Consider the following 21,672-nt stretch of genomic DNA (forward strand, 5'->3'; position numbering starts at 1 on the left):
ATGGAGAGGGGGGAGAGACAAGGAGGAGAGCAAGTGGAGCTGTGGAGGAGAGATTGTGTGAGGATAGAAGGGGCCAGTTTTTTTCGGCGATTCTTCCAGAATCACCCCGCTTCTCCCAGAATCGCCATTCCATATTTTTTTTACAATCCTATCTAGTTAAGATCTAATTAGCTAGGATTGTAAAAAACATATGGAGTGGTGATTCTGGAAGAAGCTGAGGAGGGGGGCGATTCTGGTAGAATCGCACAAAAGAACTGGCCCAAGGCCGGAGGAGGAAGCGGTGGACTGGTCCACAAAGGGCACGTGTCGCGCAGGGGACACAGTTTACGTGATCGTTGTTATAATTTGATTTTTGAACACAGTACAGACACAAGCGCTTATATACACACGCAGACACCCACCCATATGAACGCACACATGCACACCCTATCTCTATGAAGATCTTCGAAAGGCTGAGCAGGCATACCATCTTGAAATTTACGAAGTCACCGTAGGCACCTCGTCGTCGACGGGAACGTCTCCTCTCACTGAATGCGCATCGTCAGAAATCCTGAAATAAATTTAGAGTTAAATACACCACAGGTACTTCAACTTATCTGGCGCAATCACTTTGATGCCTAAACTTGTAAAAATACATAAAAATGGTGCTATAACTTGTTGGATTGTTCAAATACGGTGCATCCATTCATATCTGGGCGTATGCACTGCCCACATGGCGTGCCATCGTGGCATTTGCCCACATGTCAATGGCTGTGAATGGAGGGTGCTGGTTTTTTTACAGGAAACTTCATGTACTTTAATTGAGTTTTGCAAAAGCACCTCACATTTTATTTAAATATGACGAATTGCATTGATCGCACCTGTCAGATCGAGTTCGCACGTGGATAAAATAGTACTAAAAAGAAAAGAAAAATGGCGCACCGGCTCGATTCGAAACATGTACCTTTTTTGAGCATCAGTACAAACACAAGCGCTCATATACACGCGCATACATTCATCCTTATGAACGCGCACACACACATCCTACCCCTATGAGCACCTCCGAGAGACTGAGCCGGCATATCATCTTATGATTTACGAAGTCACCGTAGGCGTCTCGTCGTCGACGGGAACGTCTCCTCTCACTGAAAGTGCATCGCCGGAAACAGGTACCTAAGCACACAGTGTGCGCACATGTGCCGATAGTAGTGGTATGTGTAGTATGGAAATAGACGAAAATCCTTTTCTGAGCCCGGGCTCATCTGCACCTGTGTTGAATAAAAAATTCAAAACAAATACTAAAAAATTCTAAAAATTCTATATTTTTCTCATGGTAAACAATTTGGTGCGTGAGGTCCGACCCAATTTTCATATGATTTGGGCAACTGAGCAACTCTCGGCAAAAACGACAAATTCAGGGTATGTAAAACAATTTACTGTTCACATACTGTTTTGACCTGATTTGTCTTTTTGCTGAGAGTTACTTAGATGTCCAAATGTACTAATATTTGGAGTGAACCTCACGCAGTAAGTTGTCTACCATGAAAAAAATTGGAATTTTTGAATTTTTCTAGCATTTTTTCTAAAAAAAATTCTGATCGGGTGCAGATGACCCTGGGCACCGAATCGCTGCACTCGAAAATAGATTCCTACTTATAAAAAGGAGTGATACTGCATGAACTAATAAACAGAAAGAAAAAAAGTTGCCATGCTGGAATTTGAATCTAGGAGCTTAGAATGGCGTCTTGTGGGCCCGCACAATTTCATTATTAGGCTTTTTTTCCAATTTCATGATTTTTTATTTTTCCAATTTGAAAAGAAATATAAGAAAATATTACAACCGCCATTAACTTAAAAAAGTGTTAATGCATTTGAAAAAAATATTCAACATACTTTTGGCAATTCTCATGTATTAAGAAACTGTAAAGGTGATTTTGAAAAATGTTTGCCATGCATTCAAAATTTACAACATCTATTTCATAAAATGTTGAACATGTAATAAAAGTTTATTGTGTAAAATTATTCTTACATTTATACAATTTTTAACATGTTTTCACATATTTATAGATTTTATTGTTTTTACACAATCATTTTTAATACACGTTGAAAAACTTTCAAAATACAACATTACATAATAAAATAAAAATTTACACAATATTGTATAATATATGTTGAACCTGTTTAAATCCACATAAATTTAGAAAAAGTTTAGGTTTACCTCTTCAAACTACACAATAATAAAAATAGAATAAAGATTTAAGATAATTATTGTATATTTATATTGGAAATTTTTCATAACATAAAACCAAACAGCAACAGAAAAAAAACATAATGTAAACTGCAGAGCGATACGTAGACTATAGGGGAACGCTAAAACTCAGTCGCCTGAGACTTTACGAAGTCTCAGTCGACGAGATTAGCTGTCCAGTTTTATCCACCTGTTTCAATCGCTGATGTGTTCTTCCTTTTCAAAACACACTAGGTCAGTTGTGGGCCGTGGCTTGCGGCCCTTTCTTTTGTGCTTGTCTATTTTTATATTCTTATAGTTGTCTCATGTAAATCTTTGTATGTTTTTTCTTCTTCTTTTTTTGCTGGTTGTGTGCACCATGTATGTACAGAAGAAGATTTTTTTATTTGAACACACAGAAGAAGAAAGTTAATCGGGCAGATGACTCTATGTTTATGTATACAGTATACATGTGTACTTGTATTTCCATTTTCAATTTTTTAATCATTCTTGTTTAGGAAAAATGGAAAATTTATATTTTTTAGGAACATACATTTTGACACCGCATGAACAATTTTTATTCTCACATGTTGTTGTCTTATTTTTTTTATTTTGAGATGTGATTGCCTTTTCTACATGACTTTTGTTTTATTTGCTTATTTGTATCCTGTCTATATTTTTTTACTTTGTTTCTTCGTGTATTACCCAAAAACAATTTTTTATTGTGTTTATATGCTATGTGTTTTTCTTTTCTTTTTCACATGCGTACACCGTAAAGTTGCATGCCTCACACTAGGCATGCAACTGCAAGTGTTGCCCCCGACTGCAACTAACCTTTGTTTTGTCGGAGAATAGTGGGAGAGGGGAGGAGTAGTTGCATGTTTGTTACTAAGCATGCAATTGCAAATGTCGCCTTCAACTGCAACTGCATGTCCACACAAGCGACTGCAGTTGACTTTTGTTCTATCGATGGGCGGCAGGAGAGGGGTAGTTGCATGCCTCAGACTAGGCATGCAACTGCAAGTGTTGTCCTTGACTGCAACTGCATATCTACCCACCCGATTGCAACTAATTTTTTTCTTATGTCGGAGGACATCTGGAGGGGGGAGGAGGGGGCAGTTGCATGTATGACCGTAGGCACGCAACTGCAAGTTTCGCCCCCGACTGCAATTGTATGTCTACCCATCCGACTTCAATTGTCCTTTGTTTCGTCGGAGGGTGGCGAGAGAGGGGGGAGTTGCATGTTTGACACTAGGCACGCAACTACAAGTGTCGCTCTCGAGTGAAACTGCATGTCAACACACCCGACTGCAACTAACATTTGCTTTGTCGGTGGGCGGCGGGAGAGGGGGCGGGGGCAGTTGCATGTCTGACGCTAGGCACGCAACTGCAAGTGCTGCCCTCAATTGCAACCGACGCTTGTTTTGCCAGAGGGCGGCTGGAGAGGGACACTTGCAGTTAATTTGCTCCTTTTCCCCTTTAATATGATTTTAATTTCCCATTAGTAGAAATACATTTCCTTGTGTGTGTATATGAATATTTTAAAAATACATGTTTAAGTTTTTTTTAAATAATTAGTGAGCACTTTTCGAATATGCGGTGAACATTTTTTTCAATATGCAACGAACAATTTTCTAGAATTTTTCATGCAATTCTTAGTAAATGTTCATGCATTTAAAAAATTGTCCATATTTGAAAACACGTTTCATATTTCTTTTAAACTGTCCGTAAAATTGAAAGCTGTTCACGGTTCTTAAAAATGCTCATGTAATTTTTAGAAAATGCTCAGACACTTTTTAAAAAATTGTTCGTGTAACAAAAATGATGTATATACTGTATATACCTATGTGTTTGACCTTTGTCCTTCTATACTTTAACAACAGCGGGCAACAACTTCATAGCTCGCGGGCAAGCAATAGCAAGCACAAAACTATTATTATTTTCTTCAATATCTTTTCTTTGTGTTCAAATACTTTGTATCATGAAAAAATGACAATAAGTTACATGACCATATAAAAAACACTACAAGCATGCATCGTATTGCATATACAAGATTTTTTCCGGCAACAAATAATGCTATGATTTGAACAAAAAATTTACCTCACTCGTTGAGGTTGTAGCTGGATAGCAAAATACATAATATATTTGCAGTCGTACATCCTAACTACAAAAAGAGGGAAAAAAATCTGACAACAAAGCAACAGATCACAGGGGAAAAGATGAGATAAAAGCCCAGTAGAAGTACAAAGCCAGCCCGTGGCAGCACAAACATGCAAACAGTTCAATAAACAAAGCAGGCCTGATTTGTACAGATGCTGATGTCATCAGTCGACTGAGACCTAGACAAACCCTAAACTATATTAGTCCCAGCTAACAATTGTTCAGAAAGTATTCATCGTCCCAATGGCTAGTGTACATACTGTTAAACCTGCAGGTACCAAGATTGAAACCCTCAATGATTGTTTTTTTCCCACTTACTAGCATAAGCGAGGGTGGTTTTTTATCACATTTAATTAAACCTTAGGGTGTTTCCAAAAAATAACTTGCACGCACCTCACCAGCAAAGGCGACGCTCACACACACTGACATGTGGGGCAGCCGCCAGCTGTCACACATCGCGAACAACACATATGGCGGCATACGGGCGAAGGCACCGTATATGCACCATGCGACAAGTTATAGCACCACTTTTACGTATTTTACAAGTTTAGGCACCAAAATGACCGCGCCGGACAAGTTGAGACACCCGTGATGTATTTAACTCATAAATCTAGAAATAAATGCGAGCATCAGGAATTGAACCCTGGTGGGCTGGGGATACACAGTCCCTCTAACCATCCAACCACAGATTGATTCATGTTGTTATCATCTGATGGAATACAAAGGTTTTACCTATTCCTAACACCGTCCATTTGTTTTGATGTCCTTCTTTTACGAGAGGGCCAGTCTAAGGTACATCTAAATGTGACTTAAAGTCATAAAGATGATGTCATCTATTTTTGTTGTTCCTTTTGTTCTGTCCTGATTGTTTGGTTGTGGGTTGTAGGTTGTGATTTGTGTCAACCATTGGGCTAGGCATTTAGTTTTTTTTCTTGTTAATGTTGGTTGCCCGTTCCTTTCGGTTGCCCATAGCGTTGGGCGAGGAGTCTCCTATTTGGCGTGTGGGTCGAGCACGAGTGACTTAGTGCTCGCCCCTCTAGCGCGCCGAATTATTATTTGGCCCGACCCATTTTAGGATGTATTTATCAGAACTGTTTTTTTTTCGATTCCTACTGTCTTTCTTTTACATTTCTACTATTTTTATTTTGCATTCTTTTTTACTTTTTCCTTTTTCTTTCTACTTTTTTAAAAAATTATTTACTTTTTACTTTTTATTTCTGCAAACACCTTTGAAATTGTGAACATTTTTTTGCAATCGGGAACATTTTAACAAATTTTTAATATTTTTTTGAAATCATGAATATCTTTCAAATTTGTGATTTTTTTAAATTGTGAACATTTTTTCAAAACATGAACATCTTTCAAATTTGTGGCCATTTTTTAAATTCGTGAATATTTATTTTCAAATCATGGTCATTTTTTACAAATCGTGAACATACGCCAAATTCTTGAACATTTTTACAAACTCATGAACATTTTAAACCATGAAGATTTTTAGAATTCGTGAGTATTTTTTGCAATTGCAAACATATTTTTAAACACGTGAAGATTTTTTGAATTGGCTAACATTTTTTAAAATTTTGGAATATTTTTTGGATGAACAAGTTTTGGAAATGCGTGAACATATTTTGAATCAATGAATTTTTTTAGTTGATGAAGTTTTCTTGAAACTTGGCAACAATTTTTACAATTTTGAAACATTTGTTTTAAATATTTTAAAAAATCATGAACACTATTTCAATTCGCAAAAAAAATTAAAAGTGATGAACAATTTTTTGAATACATGAAAGTTGTTCAAAACCTTGAGCATTTTTTAATATGCGAAATGTTTTTAAAATCCACAATCATTTTATGATTTCTTGAACATTTTTCTCCAAAATTCTTTTCTTTAATTTGTTTTCGTGAAATCTCAAATTCTTTAAAGTTGAAAAACCGAAAATAGCAAAGAAAAAAGAAAAAAAAAGATGAAATAAAAAAAACAAGGTGCTCGCAGATGGGCCGACCCAAAAGGGTGCGCTGAAGGCGCGAGGGTCCGCGCTGAGTGTCCTTCCAGAAAAGGATATATTTTGCGGGACCTCCTGGTTGGCGCCTTCAGTGCCGAGCAACTAACTGAAAATAGCAAAGAAAAAATAAAAATAAAAGAGACGAAATTAAAAAAAACAGGGTACTCGCAGATTGCCCGACCCAAAAGGGTGCGCTGAAGGCGCGAGGGTCCGCGCTGAGTCTCCTTCCAGCAAAGGATATATTTTGCGGGACCTCCTGGTTGGCGCCTTCAGTGCCGAGCAACTAACTGGCGCTTGCAGCAGCGTCCGGGTGGGCCGGCCCACGACCACGGACCGCAAAAAAAAACCCACGCAAAAAGGATTCTTGACTGGGATCCAGCAAAGGATTCACTATTCACAGCGCGGAACATGTAAAAACAGAAACTTAAACGTACTTTTTGGTTACATAACATTTACATTTTTCAATTATTTGAAAACATGTTCATAGATTTCAAATGAAGTTCATGAGCATGCAGAAAAGGTTCAGGTATTCGAAAAAAGTTCAGCAAATCGAAAAAGTTCATGTGTCCAAAAAAGTTCAAGATTTCAAAAGAATTTCGATTTTTTAAGTTCAATATATTTTGAAAAAGTTCGCAAAATCAAAAGGAGTTCATGAAGTTTGAAATAAGTTCATCGAATTGGAAACAAATTCATCGAAATTGAAAGAATTTCAACAAATTTGGAAAAAGTTCATCCAGATTGAAAAAGTTCATCGAGCTTAAAAAAAGTTCATCAGATTAGAAAAACAGTTCACGATTTTGACAAACAATTCATCGAGAAATGAAAATAGTTCGTTCACTTGAAGAAAAAGTTCATCTATTTGAAAAGGGTTCACGAATTTAAAAAAATCATCAAATAAGGACGAACAAATGAAAGCAAAAATTAAAAAATGGGAAAAAGGAAAGAAGAAAAGAGTGGAAAAGATGTAACCTAATAAAACTGCCTTAGCGGCCTAGTGATTTGCGGAGTGTACCACCTTACAAGAGGTTGTTGGATCGAACTTCTCCCTGTGTGCTTTTTTTGCCTTTTTAGAAAGCCGAAAGGAGACTTAGTTGGGCCGGCCCAGCGCGGAGATCTGCAGGCGCCAGTTTGCAAAATGCACACAAACTGGCGCCTGCAACGCTAAATAGGAAGCGCCATGTTTTGCTTATAGCGAGTCTTCCTTCGGTCTCGCCTGAAGTACATTTGCGGGCCAACCCATTCGCACATAGTTGAAGGAAATAAACTACTTAAAGCTATCCTGACCAATAGGCATGTTGGCTCTAATGGCGCATGTCCGATCTACCACCAGGGCGCGGAAGATATTCGGCACCTCCTGTTCCAGTGTGTGAACGCGAGGGACTTGTGGAGGCGTCTAGGAATGTCGGACCTCATAGATAAATCCTTGCCGGTGGACAGATCGGGATCTATTATTTTTGAGCATCTGCTATCACTATCGGATGATCATCTAAGTATACACCCAAGTGTGAACTTCAAACAAGCATTAGCAGTAGAAGGATGGTATCTTTGGTGGGTTCGGAGACAACTGACGCATAATGAACCTGTACCGCCGAGTTGGAGATGGCCAATATCTATTCTATATATTGCAAGAAACTTCCAGAATGCCTCGACAAAATCATATGAAATGCCTGAAACACGATGGTGCAAGCCAGAACCGAGATTCACAAAGTTAAACATCGATGCATCTTTCTTTGCAGATGATGGCAGTGGTGCGACGACTGCCATTCTTAGAGATGACAGGGGAAACTTCATCGCCGTGCAATGTAAGTTCATCTCAGTGGTAGCTGATGCAATTACCACGGAGGCGATGGCTATGAGAGATGGACTATCATTTGCCAATTCTTTGGGATTTAACCGAATAGAAGCGGAGTCAGATTCTCTCCAAGTAGACTTAGTTGGGCCGAAAGGAGACTTAGTTGGGCCGGCCCAGCGCGGAGATCTGCAGGCGCCAGTTTGCAAAATGCACACAAACTGGCGCCTGCAACGCTAAATAGGAAGCGCCATGTTTTGCTTATAGCGAGTCTTCCTTCGGTCTTGCCTGAAGTACATTTGCGGGCCAACCCATTCGCACATAGTTGAAGGAAATAAACTACTTAAAGCTATCCTGACCAATAGGCATGTTGGCTCTAATGGCCATGTCTGATCTGCCACCAGGGCGCGGAAGATATTCGGCACCTCCTGTTCCAGTGTGTGAACGCGAGGGACTTGTGGAGGCGTCTAGGAATGTCGGACCTCATAGATAAATCCTTGCCGGTGGACAGATCAGGATCTATTATTTTTGAGCATCTGCTATCACTACCGGATGATCATCTAAGTATACACCCAAGTGTGAACTTCAAACAAGCATTAGCAGTAGGAGGATGGTATCTTTGGTGGGTTCGGAGACAACTGACGCATAATGAACCTGTACCGCCGAGTTGGAGATGGCCAATATCTATTCTATCTATTGCAAGAAACTTCCAGAATGCCTCGACAAAATCATATGAAATGCCTGAAACACGATGGTGCAAGCCAGAACCAAGATTCACAAAGTTAAACATCGATGCATCTTTCTTTGCAGATGATGGCAGTGGTGCGACGACTGCCATTCTTAGAGATGACAGGGGAAACTTCATCGCCGCGCAATGTAAGTTCATCTCAGTGGTAGCTGATGCAATTACCACGGAGGCGATGGCTATGAGAGATGGACTATCATTTGCCAATTCTTTGGGATTTAACCGAATAGAAGCGGAGTCAGATTCTCTCCAAGTAGACTTAGTTGGGCCGAAAGGAGACTTAGTTGGGCCGGCCCAGCGCGAAGATCTGCAGGCGCCAGTTTGCAAAATGCACACAAACTGGCGCCTGCAGCGCTAAATAGGAAGCGCCATGTTTTGCTTATAGCGAGTCTTCCTTCGGTCTTGCCTGAAGTACATTTGCGGGCCAACCCATTCGCACATAGTTGAAGGAAATAAACTACTTAAAGCTATCCTGACCAATAGGCATGTTGGCTCTAATGGCCCATGTCCGATCTGCCACCAGGGCGCGGAAGATATTCGGCACCTCCTGTTCCAGTGTGTGAACGCGAGGGACTTGTGGAGGCGTCTAGGAATGTCGGGCCTCATAGATAAATCCTTGCCGGTGGACAGATCAGGATCTATTATTTTTGAGCATCTGCTATCACTACCGGATGATCATCTAAGTATACACCCAAGTGTGAACTTCAAACAAGCATTAGCAGTAGGAGGATGGTATCTTTGGTGGGTTCGGAGACAACTGACGCATAATGAACCTGTACCGCCGAGTTGGAGATGGCCAATATCTATTCTATCTATTGCAAGAAACTTCCAGAATGCCTCGACAAAATCATATGAAATGCCTGAAACACGATGGTGCAAGCCAGAACCAAGATTCACAAAGTTAAACGTCGATGCATCTTTCTTTGCAGATGATGGCAGTGGTGTGACGGCTGCCATTCTTAGAGATGACAGGGGAAACTTCATCGCCGCGCAATGTAAGTTCATCTCAGTGGTAGCTGATGCAATTACCATGGAGGCGATGGCTATGAGAGATGGACTATCATTTGCCAATTCTTTGGGATTTAACCGAATAGAAGCGGAGTCAGATTCTCTCCAAGTAATTAACTTTTGTACCGGTCATACACAATGGTGGGATGAAGCCGCAGCATTATTTGCGGAGTGCGTGGATATAAGCACTACAATTGGGAAGGTCATATTTAAACATTGTCTTCGTTCTTGTAATCGAGCATCTCATGTGCTAGCTAACTACAATTATTGTAATAAGTCTATTTTAAATTGGTTAGACGAGCCACCTGACTTTGTGGTTGGAAAGCTCGTAGACGATGTAACTGTCTTTTAATTTAATAAAGCTAGCTATGATGGCCTTCTCTCAAAAAAAACTACTAAAAAAAAGGGACAGCTAGCCACCAGGCCACCGTCAGGTTTGTGCTAGAATAGTCGGTCGCAACATTGTTAAAGAAAAAGAGTAGTTTTTTTCACTGTTTTTCCAGGTTTTTTGTTTTTGTTTATTCAAGCTTTTTCACCGGTTTCTTTGTTTCTTTCTCTGTTTTTACTATTTATTTTTCCCTTTTCTTCATTTTTCTTCTGCTTTTCTTTCTTTTCGTTGGTTTTCTTTTGTTTTGTCTCAGGTTTTCATTTTTTCTATACACATTTTAAGTATATATCGAATATACTTTTCTAATATACTTTTCATTTTTTTGCGCAAATACAAGTTTACCATTTATTGAATATACGGTCAATGTTTTTTCTACATACAATTAAATTTTTATAATGATTGATTAACATTTTTGCAGTACCAGGTTACCCAGGTTCACATTTTTTGATTATATGGCCAACATTTCTTCTATACACATTTTACTTTTTTTCAAATCCTTGATTAATATTTTTCAAATACAAGTTTAGTATATTTTCAATACATGGTCAACATTTTTCTATACACATTTAACAATTTTTTCAAAACCTCGATTAAAAAATTCATGTAAAAGTTTAACATTTTTTCCTATATCTTTAACTTTTTCTATACACAATTAACATTTTTCAAATGCTTGATTAATATTTTTCAAATACAAGTTTGACATTTTCTTGAATACATGGTCAACATTTTTTCTATACATATTCAACATTTTTTGAACTGTTAATTAACATTTTTTCAAATACCTGTTCAGCAGTTTTACCAAATGCTTGGATTAACATTTTTAAATACATGATCACGTTTTCACACCCGTTATATATTTTTTGTACACATTTTTCGTATACATGCGAAACATTTTCTCTATGTAAATTTAACTTTTTTTTCAAATGCTTGGTTAACAGTTTTTGAAATGTTTTATGTTCAGTGTTTTTTGTAATATAGTATTTATTTAGAATATTTGTAAGTATAAACGAAAGAAGAAAAACAAACACACAAAAAAGAGGCCGTGGCCGAGGCCACTGGGCCAGCCCATATGCTCGCGTGGCTGCAACGTGCTTTAGCGAATCGGAAGGTTGCCTCACTATAAGCGAGGTATAGCCGCGTCCTGAGACGAGAGTGTTTGCTACTTGCTAGGTTAGTTCGGTTACATGGCTAGTGCACTAACAAAAAAATTGGAGGGAAGGTGGCTAACTAGTTGGGCCGAAATTGTTCCTTGTTAAAGTGAAACGCTTACCACTGACCAGCCAGTTGAAACTTCGACTAGCTGCATGGCTCTTTCCGTCCTTATCTGGTCCTCTTGCGGCTCATCTTCCTCCTTTGCTCTCGCCGTCAGCCATGGAGCTTCTGCCCAACCTCGTTTTTTTACCTCTCCTCTCTCCACACGTCGGCTCCAACTCCAATCTCCCCCGCTAAACGATGACGCGGTTGCTGCGCGCCGGGCAGGCCACCGGTGCTAACGATGGCGACCAGCGCGCTGCAAGCACGACTGCCCTGGCACTGCTTCCAGCGATGGTTTTTCCTGGATTTGACTTGGATGAGGATGTCGGAACCAGCTATGATGTATGCTGGAATCGGTTGCGGGAGATGTTGCATCCGGCGACGGATTTTGCTGCAACCGGAGGTGCAGCGGGCAACGCGGTCGTTGTTGTTTTGTTGCAACCATACTCACAAAAGCTACATCCATGTTCACCAGAGCTACAACCCTTTACACATGAGCTACAACCGGGGATGCCATTGTCGCCAATGCTACAATGGTACACTATAGAAGCTTCATCCATGTTCGCCAAAGCTGCAACTGGCGGTGCCATCATCGACAAATGCTACAATCGTACACTATAGAAGCTACATCCACGTTCACCAGAGTTGCAATCGTTTCGACGATGTTACAACCATGTATGTCGGTGCTGCAACCGAGTTGGCGCCGGTGAGGCTTGATGAGTGTTATTTTTACACTCCTCTACACTGAGTTTAAACTCATATATTTCATTAAAACCGAGATATTCGCTCTAATATTGCCACTAATGACTAATAAATGCATAGGATTCCACAAATCCTCTCTTTATTGTGTCTCCACGAGAAATGAGCTAAATATGGACGAATTCAAGTCAGAACAAGGAAAAGAGTAGAGGAAGAGATAGAAGAATTCAAGTGGAGGAGCACCAGAAGAACCAACACAAAAGACGGCGTTTCAAGCGACCGCCCTCGCTCGCATGAGCGGTCATATGGCGTGGAAAACTGATGCTCCTTGTCCACCGGACAAACTTTATAAAGGGGTTGAGACCAAAATGTCAACAAAACAACCGTGAGAGGAACCACATAAAATCAAAAGTCATCTCCATCTTCATCAATCCTAACCGCCGTCATTTTCTATCTCCATAGTTATCATCTCCATCTCCATCATAGTTTTTGTTGGGGAACGTAGTAACTTCAAAAAATTTCCGACGCACACGCAAGATCATGATGATGCACAGCAACGAGAGGGGAGTGTTGTCTACGTACCCACGCAGACCGACTACGGAAGCGCTGACACAACATAGAGGAAGTACTCGTAAGTCTTCCCGATCCGACCGATCCAAGCACCGTTACTCCGGCACCTCCGAGTTCTTAGCACACGTACAGCTCGATGACAATCCCCGGGCTCCGATCCAGCAAAGCATCGGGGAGGAGTTCCGTCAGCACGACGGCGTGGTGACGATCTTGATGTTCTACCGTCGCAAGGCTTCGCCTAAGCACCGCTACAATATGATCGAGGTGGAATATGGTGGCAGGGGGCACCGCACACGGCTAAGGAACGATCTCAAGGATCAACTTGTGTGTCCTAGGGTGCCCCCCTGCCTCCGTATATAAAGGAGCCAAGGGGGAGGGGGCGGCCGGCCAAGGAGGGCGCGCCAAGGGAGTCCTACTCCCTCTGGAGTAGGATTCCCCCCCCCCCAATCCTAGTTGGAATAGGATTCCTCGAGGGGGGAAAAAGAGAGAGAGGGGGCCGACCACCTCTCCTTGTCCTAATAGGACTAGGGGAGGGGGAGGCGCGCGGCCCACCTTGGGCTGCCCCTGTCTCCTTTCCACTTAAAGCCCACTAAGGCCCATATAGCTCCCCGGGGGTTCCGGTAACCTCCCGGTACTCCGGTAAAATCCCGATTTCACCCGGAACACTTCCGATATCCAAACATAGGCTTCCAATATATCATTCTTTATGTCTCGACCATTTCGAGACTCCTCGTCATGTCCATGATCACATCCGGGACTCCGAACAATCTTCGGTACATCAAAATGCATAAACTCATAATAACTGTCATCGTAACGTTAAGCGTGCGGACCCTACGGTTCGAGAACAATGTAGACATGACCGAGACACGTCTCCGGTCAATAACCAATAGCGGGACCTGGATGCCCATATTGGCTCCTACATATTCTACGAAGATCTTTATCGGTCAGACCGCATAACAACATACGTTGTTCCCTTTGTCATCGGTATGTTACTTGCCCGAGATTCGATCGTCGGTATCCAATACCTAGTTCAATCTCGTTACCGGCAAGTCTCTTTACTCGTTCCGTAATACATCATCCCGCAACTAACTCATTAGTTGCAATGCTTGCAAGGCTTATGTGATGTGCATTACCGAGAGGGCCCAGAGATACCTCTCCGACAATCGGAGTGACAAATCCTATTCTCGAAATACGCCAACCCAACATCTACCATTGGAGACACCTGTAGAGCTCCTTTATAATCACCCAGTTACGTTGTGACGTTTGGTAGCACACAAAGTGTTCCTCCGGCAAACGGGAGTTGCATAATCTCATAGTCATAGGAACATGTATAAGTCATGAAGAAAGCAATAGCAACATACTAAACGATCGGGTGCTAAGCTAATGGAATGGGTCATGTCAATCAGATCATTCAACTAATGATGTGACCTCGTTAATCAAATAACAACACTTTGTTCATGGTTAGGAAACATAACCATCTTTGATTAACGAGCTAGTCAAGTAGAGGCATACTAGTGACACTAAGTTTGTCTATGTATTCACACATGTATTATGTTTCCGGTTAATACAATTCTAGCATGAATAATAAACATTTATCATGATATAAGGAAATAAATAATAACTTTATTATTGCCTCTAGGGCATATTTCCTTCAGTCTCCCACTTGCACTAGAGTCAATAATCTAGATTACACAGTAATGATTCTAACACCCATGGAGCCTTGGTGCTGATCATGTTTTGCTCGTGGAAGAGGCTTAGTCAACGGGTCTGCAACATTCAGATCCGTATGTATCTTGCAAATCTCTATGTCTCCCACCTGGACTAGATCCCGGATGGAATTGAAGCGTCTCTTAATGTGCTTGGTCCTCTTGTGAAATCTGGATTCCTTTGCCAAGGCAATTGCACCAGTATTGTCACAAAAGATTTTCATTGGACCGGATGCACTAGGTATGACACCTAGATTGGATATGAACTCCTTCATCCAGACTCCTTCGTTCGCTGCTTCCGAAGCAGCTATGTACTCCGCTTCACATGTAGATCCCGCTACGACGCTTTGTTTAGAACTGCACCAACTGACAGCTCCACCGTTTAATGTAAACACGTATCCGGTTTGCGATTTAGAATCGTCCGGATCAGTGTCAAAGCTTGCATCAACGTAACCTCTTACGGTGAGCTCTTTGTCACCTCCATATACGAGAAACATATCCTTAGTCCTTTTCAGGTATTTCAGGATGTTCTTGACCGCTGTCCAGTGATCCACTCCTGGATTACTTTGGTACCTCCCTGCTAAGCTTATAGCAAGGCACACATCAGGTCTGGTACACAACATTGCATACATGATAGAGCCTATTGCTGAAGCATAGGGAACATCTTTCATTTTCTCTCTATCTTCTGCAGTGGTCGGGCATTGAGTCTGACTCAACTTCACACCTTGTAACACAGGCAAGAACCCTTTCTTTGCTTGATCCATTTTGAACTTCTTCAAAATCTTGTCAAGGTATGTGCTTTGTGAAAGTCCAATTAAGCGCCTTGATCTATCTCTATAGATCTTTATGCCTAATATGTAAGCAGCTTCACCGAGGTCTTTCATTGAAAAACTCTTATTCAAGTATCCCTTTATGCTATCCAGAAATTCTATATCATTTCCAATCAGTAATATGTCATCCACATATAATATCAGAAATGCTACAGAGCTCCCACTCACTTTCTTGTAAATACAGGCTTCTCCGAAAGTCTGTATAAAACCAAATGCTTTGATCACACTATCAAAGCGTTTATTCCAACTCCGAGAGGCTTGCACCAGTCCATAAATGGATCGCTGGAGCTTGCATACTTTGTTAGCTCCCTTTGGATCGACAAAACCTTCCGGTTGCATCATATACAACTCTTCTTCCAGAAATCCATTCAGGAATGCAGTTTTGACATCCATCTGCCAAATTTCATAATCATAAAATGCGGCAATCGCTAACATGATTCGGACAGACTTAAGCATCGCTACGGGTGAGAAAGTCTCATCGTAGTCAACCCCTTGAACTTGTCGAAAACCTTTTGCGACAAGTCGAGCTTTGTAGACAGTAACATTACCATCAGCGTCAGTCTTCTTCTTGAAGATCCATTTATTCTCAATTGCTTGCCGATCATCGGGCAAGTCAACCAAAGTCCATACTTTGTTCTCATACATGGATCCCATCTCAGATTTCATGGCTTCAAGCCATTTTGCGGAATCTGGGCTCACCATCGCTTCTTCATAGTTCGTAGGTTCATCATGATCTAGCAGCATGATTTCCAGAACAGGATTACCGTACCACTCTGGTGCGGATCTCGCTCTGGTTGATCTACGAGGTTCAGTAGTATCTTGTCCTGAAGTTTCATGATCATCATCATTAGCTTCCTCACTAATTGGTATAGGTGTCGCAGAAACAGTTTTCTGTGATGTACTACTTTCCAATAAGGGAGCAGGTACAGTTACCTCGTCAAGTTCTACTTTCCTCCCACTCACTTCTTTCGAGAGAAACTCCTTCTCTAGAAAGGATCCATTCTTAGCAACGAATGTCTTGCCTTCGGATCTGTGATAGAAGGTGTACCCAACAGTCTCCTTTGGGTATCCTATGAAGACACATTTCTCCGATTTGGGCTCGAGCTTATCAGGTTGAAGCTTTTTCACATAAGCATCGCAGCCCCAAACTTTAAGAAACGACAACTTTGGTTTCTTGCCAAACCATAGTTCATAAGGCGTCGTCTCAACGGATTTTGATGGTGCCCTATTTAACGTGAATGCGGCCGTCTCTAAAGCATAACCCCAAAACGATAGCGGTAAATCAGTAAGAGACATCATAGATCGCACCATATCTAGTAAAGTACGATTACGACGTTCGGACACACCATTACGCTGTGGTGTTCCGGGTGGCGTGAGTTGCGAAACTATTCCGCATTGTTTCAAATGTACACCAAACTCGTAACTCAAATATTCTCCTCCACGATCAGATCGTAGAAACTTTATTTTCTTGTTACGATGATTTTCAACTTCACTCTGAAATTCTTTGAACTTTTCAAATGTTTCAGACTTGTGTTTCATTAAGTAGATATACCCATATCTGCTTAAGTCATCTGTGAAGGTGAGAAAATAACGATATCCGCCACGAGCCTCAATATTCATCGGACCACATACATCGGTATGTATGATTTCCAATAAATCTGTTGCTCTCTCCATAGTACCGGAGAACGGCGTTTTAGTCATCTTGCCCATGAGGCACGGTTCGCAAGTACCAAGTGATTCATAATCAAGTGGTTCCAAAAGTCCATCAGTATGGAGTTTCTTCATGCGCTTTATACCGATATGACCTAAACGGCAGTGCCACAAATAAGTTGCACTATCATTATCAACTCTGCATCTTTTGGCTTCAACATTATGAATATGTGTGTTACTACTATCGAGATTCATCAAAAATAGACCACTCTTCAAAGGTGCATGACCATAAAAGATATTACTCATATAAATAGAACAACCATTATTCTCTGATTTAAATGAATAACCGTCTCGCATCAAACAAGATCCAGATATAATGTTCATGCTCAACGCTGGCACCAAATAACAATTATTTAGGTCTAATATTAATCCCGAAGGTAGATGTAGAGGTAGCGTGCCGACCGCGATCACATCGACTTTGGAACCGTTTCCCACGCGCATCGTCACCTCGTCCTTTGCCAGTGTTCGCTTAATCCGTAGTCCCTGTTTCGAGTTGCAAATATTAGCAACTGAACCAGTATCAAATACCCAGGTGCTACTACGAGCTCTAGTAAGGTACACATCAATAACATGTATATCACATATACCTTTGTTCACCTTGCCATCCTTCTTATCCGCCAAATACTTGGGGCAGTTCCGCTTCCAGTGACCAGTCTGCTTGCAGTAGAAGCACTCAGTTTCAGGCTTAGGTCCAGACTTGGGTTTCTTCTCCTGAGCAGCAACTTGCTTGCCGTTCTTCTTGAAGTTCCCCTTCTTCTTCCCTTTGCCCTTTTTCTTGAAACTAGTGGTCTTGTTAACCATCAACACTTGATGCTCCTTCTTGATTTCTACCTCCGCAGCTTTCAGCATTGCGAAGAGCTCGGGAATAGTCTTGTTCATCCCTTGCATATTATAGTTCATCACGAAGCTCTTGTAGCTCGGTGGCAGTGATTGGAGAATTCTGTCAATGACGCAATCATCTGGAAGATTAACTCCCATCTGAATCAAGTGATTATTATACCCAGACATTTTGAGTATATGCTCACTGACAGAACTGTTCTCCTCCATCTTGCAGCTATAGAACTTATTGGAGACTTCATATCTCTCAATCCGGGCATTTGCTTGAAATATTAACTTCAACTCCTGGAACATCTCATATGCTCCATGACGTTCAAAACGTCGTTGAAGTCCCGATTCTAAGCCGTAAAGCATGGCACACTGAACTATCGAGTAGTCATCAGCTTTGCTCTGCCAGACGTTCATAACATCTGGTGTTGCTCCAGCAGCAGGCCTGGCACCCAGCGGTGCTTCCAGGACGTAATTCTTCTGAGCAGCAATGAGGATAATCCTCAAGTTACGGACCCAGTCCGTGTAATTGCTACCATCATCTTTCAACTTTGCTTTCTCAAGGAACGCATTAAAATTCAACGGAACAACAGCACGAGCCATCTATCTACAATCAACATAAACAAGCAAGATACTATCAGGTACTAAGTTCATGATAAGTTTAAGTTCAATTAATCAAATTACTTAAGAACTCCCACTTAGATAGACATCCCTCTAATCCTCTAAGTGATCACGTGATCCAAATCAACTAAACCATAACCGATCATCACGTGAGATGGAGTAGTTTTCAATGGTGAACATCGTTATGTTGATCATATCTACTATATGATTCACGCTCGACCTTTCGGTCTCCGTGTTCCGAGGCCATATCTGCATATGCTAGGCTCGTCAAGTTTAACCTGAGTATTCTGCGTGTGCAAAAACTGGCTTGCACCCGTTGTAGATGGACGTAGAGCTTATCACACCCGATCATCACGTGGTGTCTGGGCACGACGAACTTTGGCAACGGTGCATACTCAGGGAGAACACTTCTTGATAATTTAGTGAGAGATCATCTTATAATGCTACCGTCAATCAAAGCAAGATAAGATGCATAAAAAGATAAACATCACATGCAATCAATATAAGTGATATGATATGGCCATCATCATCTTGTGCTTGTGATCTCCATCTCCGAAGCACCGTCATGATCACCATCGTCACCGGCGCGACACCTTGATCTCCATCGTAGCATCGTTGTCGTCTCGCCAATCTTATGCTTCCACGACTATCGCTACCGCTTAGTGATAAAGTAAAGCATTACATCGCGATTGCATTGCATACAATAAAGCGACAACCATATGGCTCCTGCCAGTTGCCGATAACTCGGTTACAAAACATGATCATCTCATACAATAAAATTCATCATCATGCCTTGACCATATCACATCATAACATGCCCTGCAAAAACAAGTTAGACGTCCTCTACTTTGTTGTTGCAAGTTTTACGTGGCTGCTACGGGCTTTAAGAAAGAACCAATCTCACCTATGCATCAAAACCACAACGATAGTTTGTCAATTTGACTCCTTTTTAACCTTCGCAAGGACCGGGCGTAGCCATACTCGGTTCAACTAAAGTTGGAGAGACAGTCGCCCGCAAGCCACCTATGTGCAAAGCATGTCGGGGAAACCGGTCTCGCGTAAGCGTACGCGTAATGTTGGTCCAGGTCGTCTCGTCAAACAATACCGCTGAACCAAAGTATGACATGCTGGTAGGCAGTATGACTTATATCGCCCACAACTCACTTGTGTTCTACTCGTGCATATAACATCAACATATAAAACCTGGCTCGGATGCCACTGTTGGGGAACGTAGTAATTTCAAAAAATTTCCTACGCACACGCAAGATCATGATGATGCACAGCAACGAGAGGGGAGAGTGTTGTCTACGTACCCACGCAGACCGACTGCGGAAGCGTTGACACAACGTAGAGGAAGTAGTCGTACGTCTTCCCGATCCGACCGATCCAAGCACCGTTACTCCGGCACCTCCGAGTTCTTAGCATACGTACAGCTCGATGACAATCCCCGGGCTCCGATCCAGCAAAGCGTCGGGGAGGAGTTCCGTCAACACGACGGCGTGGTGACAATCTTGATGTTCTACCGTCGCAGGGCTTCGCCTAAGCACCGCTACAATATGATCGAGGTGGAATATGGTGGCAGGGGGCACCACACACGGCTAAGGAACGATCTCAAGGATCAACTTGTGTGTCCTAGGGTGCCCCCTGCCTCCGTATATAAAGGAGCCAAGGGGGAGGGGGCGGCCGGCCAAGGAGGGCGCGCCAAGGGAGTCCTACTCCCTCTGGGAGTAGGATTCCCCCCCCCCAATCCTAGTTGGAATAGGATTCCTCGAGGGGGGAAAGAGAGAGAGGGGGCCGGCCACCTCTCCTTGTCCTAATAGGACTAGGGGAGGGGGAGGCGCGCGGCCCACCTTGGGCTGCCCCTTTCTCCTTTCCACTAAAGCCCACTAAGGCCCATATAGCTCCCGGGGGTTCCGGTAACCTCCCGGTACTCCGGTAAAATCCCGATTTCACCCGGAACACTTCCGATATCCAAACATAGGCTTCCAATATATCAATCTTTATGTCTCGACCATTTCGAGACTCCTCGTCATGTCCATGATCACATCCGGGACTCCGAACAATCTTCGGTACATCAAAATGCATAAACTCATAATAACTGTCATCGTAACGTTAAGCGTGCGGACCCTACGGTTCGAGAACAATGTAGACATGACCGAGACACGTCTCCGGTCAATAACCAATAGCGGGACCTGGATGCCCATATTGGCTCCTACATATTCTACGAAGATCTTTATCGGTCAGACCGCATAACAACATACGTTGTTCCCTTTGTCATCGGTATGTTACTTGCCCGAGATTCGATCGTCGGTATCCAATACCTAGTTCAATCTCGTTACCGGCAAGTCTCTTTACTCGTTCCGTAATACATCATCCCGCAACTAACTCATTAGTTGCAATGCTTGCAAGGCTTATGTGATGTGCATTACCGAGAGGGCCCAGAGATACCTCTCCGACAATCGGAGTGACAAATCCTATTCTCGAAATACGCCAACCCAACATCTACCATTGGAGACACCTGTAGAGCTCCTTTATAATCACCCAGTTACGTTGTGACGTTTGGTAGCACACAAAGTGTTCCTCCGGCAAACGGGAGTTGCATAATCTCATAGTCATAGGAACATGTATAAGTCATGAAGAAAGCAATAGCAACATACTAAACGATCGGGTGCTAAGCTAATGGAATGGGTCATGTCAATCAGATCATTCAACTAATGATGTGACCTCGTTAATCAAATAACAACACTTTGTTCATGGTTAGGAAACATAACCATCTTTGATTAACGAGCTAGTCAAGTAGAGGCATACTGGTGACACTAAGTTTGTCTATGTATTCACACATGTATTATGTTTCCGGTTAATACAATTCTAGCATGAATAATAAACATTTATCATGATATAAGGAAATAAATAATAACTTTATTATTGCCTCTAGGGCATATTTCCTTTAGTTCTTCCTCCTCTAGTCATACTTGTAATCATGTATCACACACGACATCCATTATAAGACATATTATCGATCAATCTACCTTCATTATGTGTTCTATGATGTGTTCTTCGCGTGATCCGATCTCCACGCGTGAGTAGTCTGGTAAGGTATGGATCAAGGCAAGAGCCTTGCATCCCAATGTATTTGTTGGAGGGATCAATAGAAGTGC

The sequence above is a fragment of the Triticum aestivum genome, chromosome 5A (assembly GCF_018294505.1).
Source record: "Triticum aestivum cultivar Chinese Spring chromosome 5A, IWGSC CS RefSeq v2.1, whole genome shotgun sequence".
NCBI lineage: Eukaryota > Viridiplantae > Streptophyta > Magnoliopsida > Poales > Poaceae > Triticum > Triticum aestivum.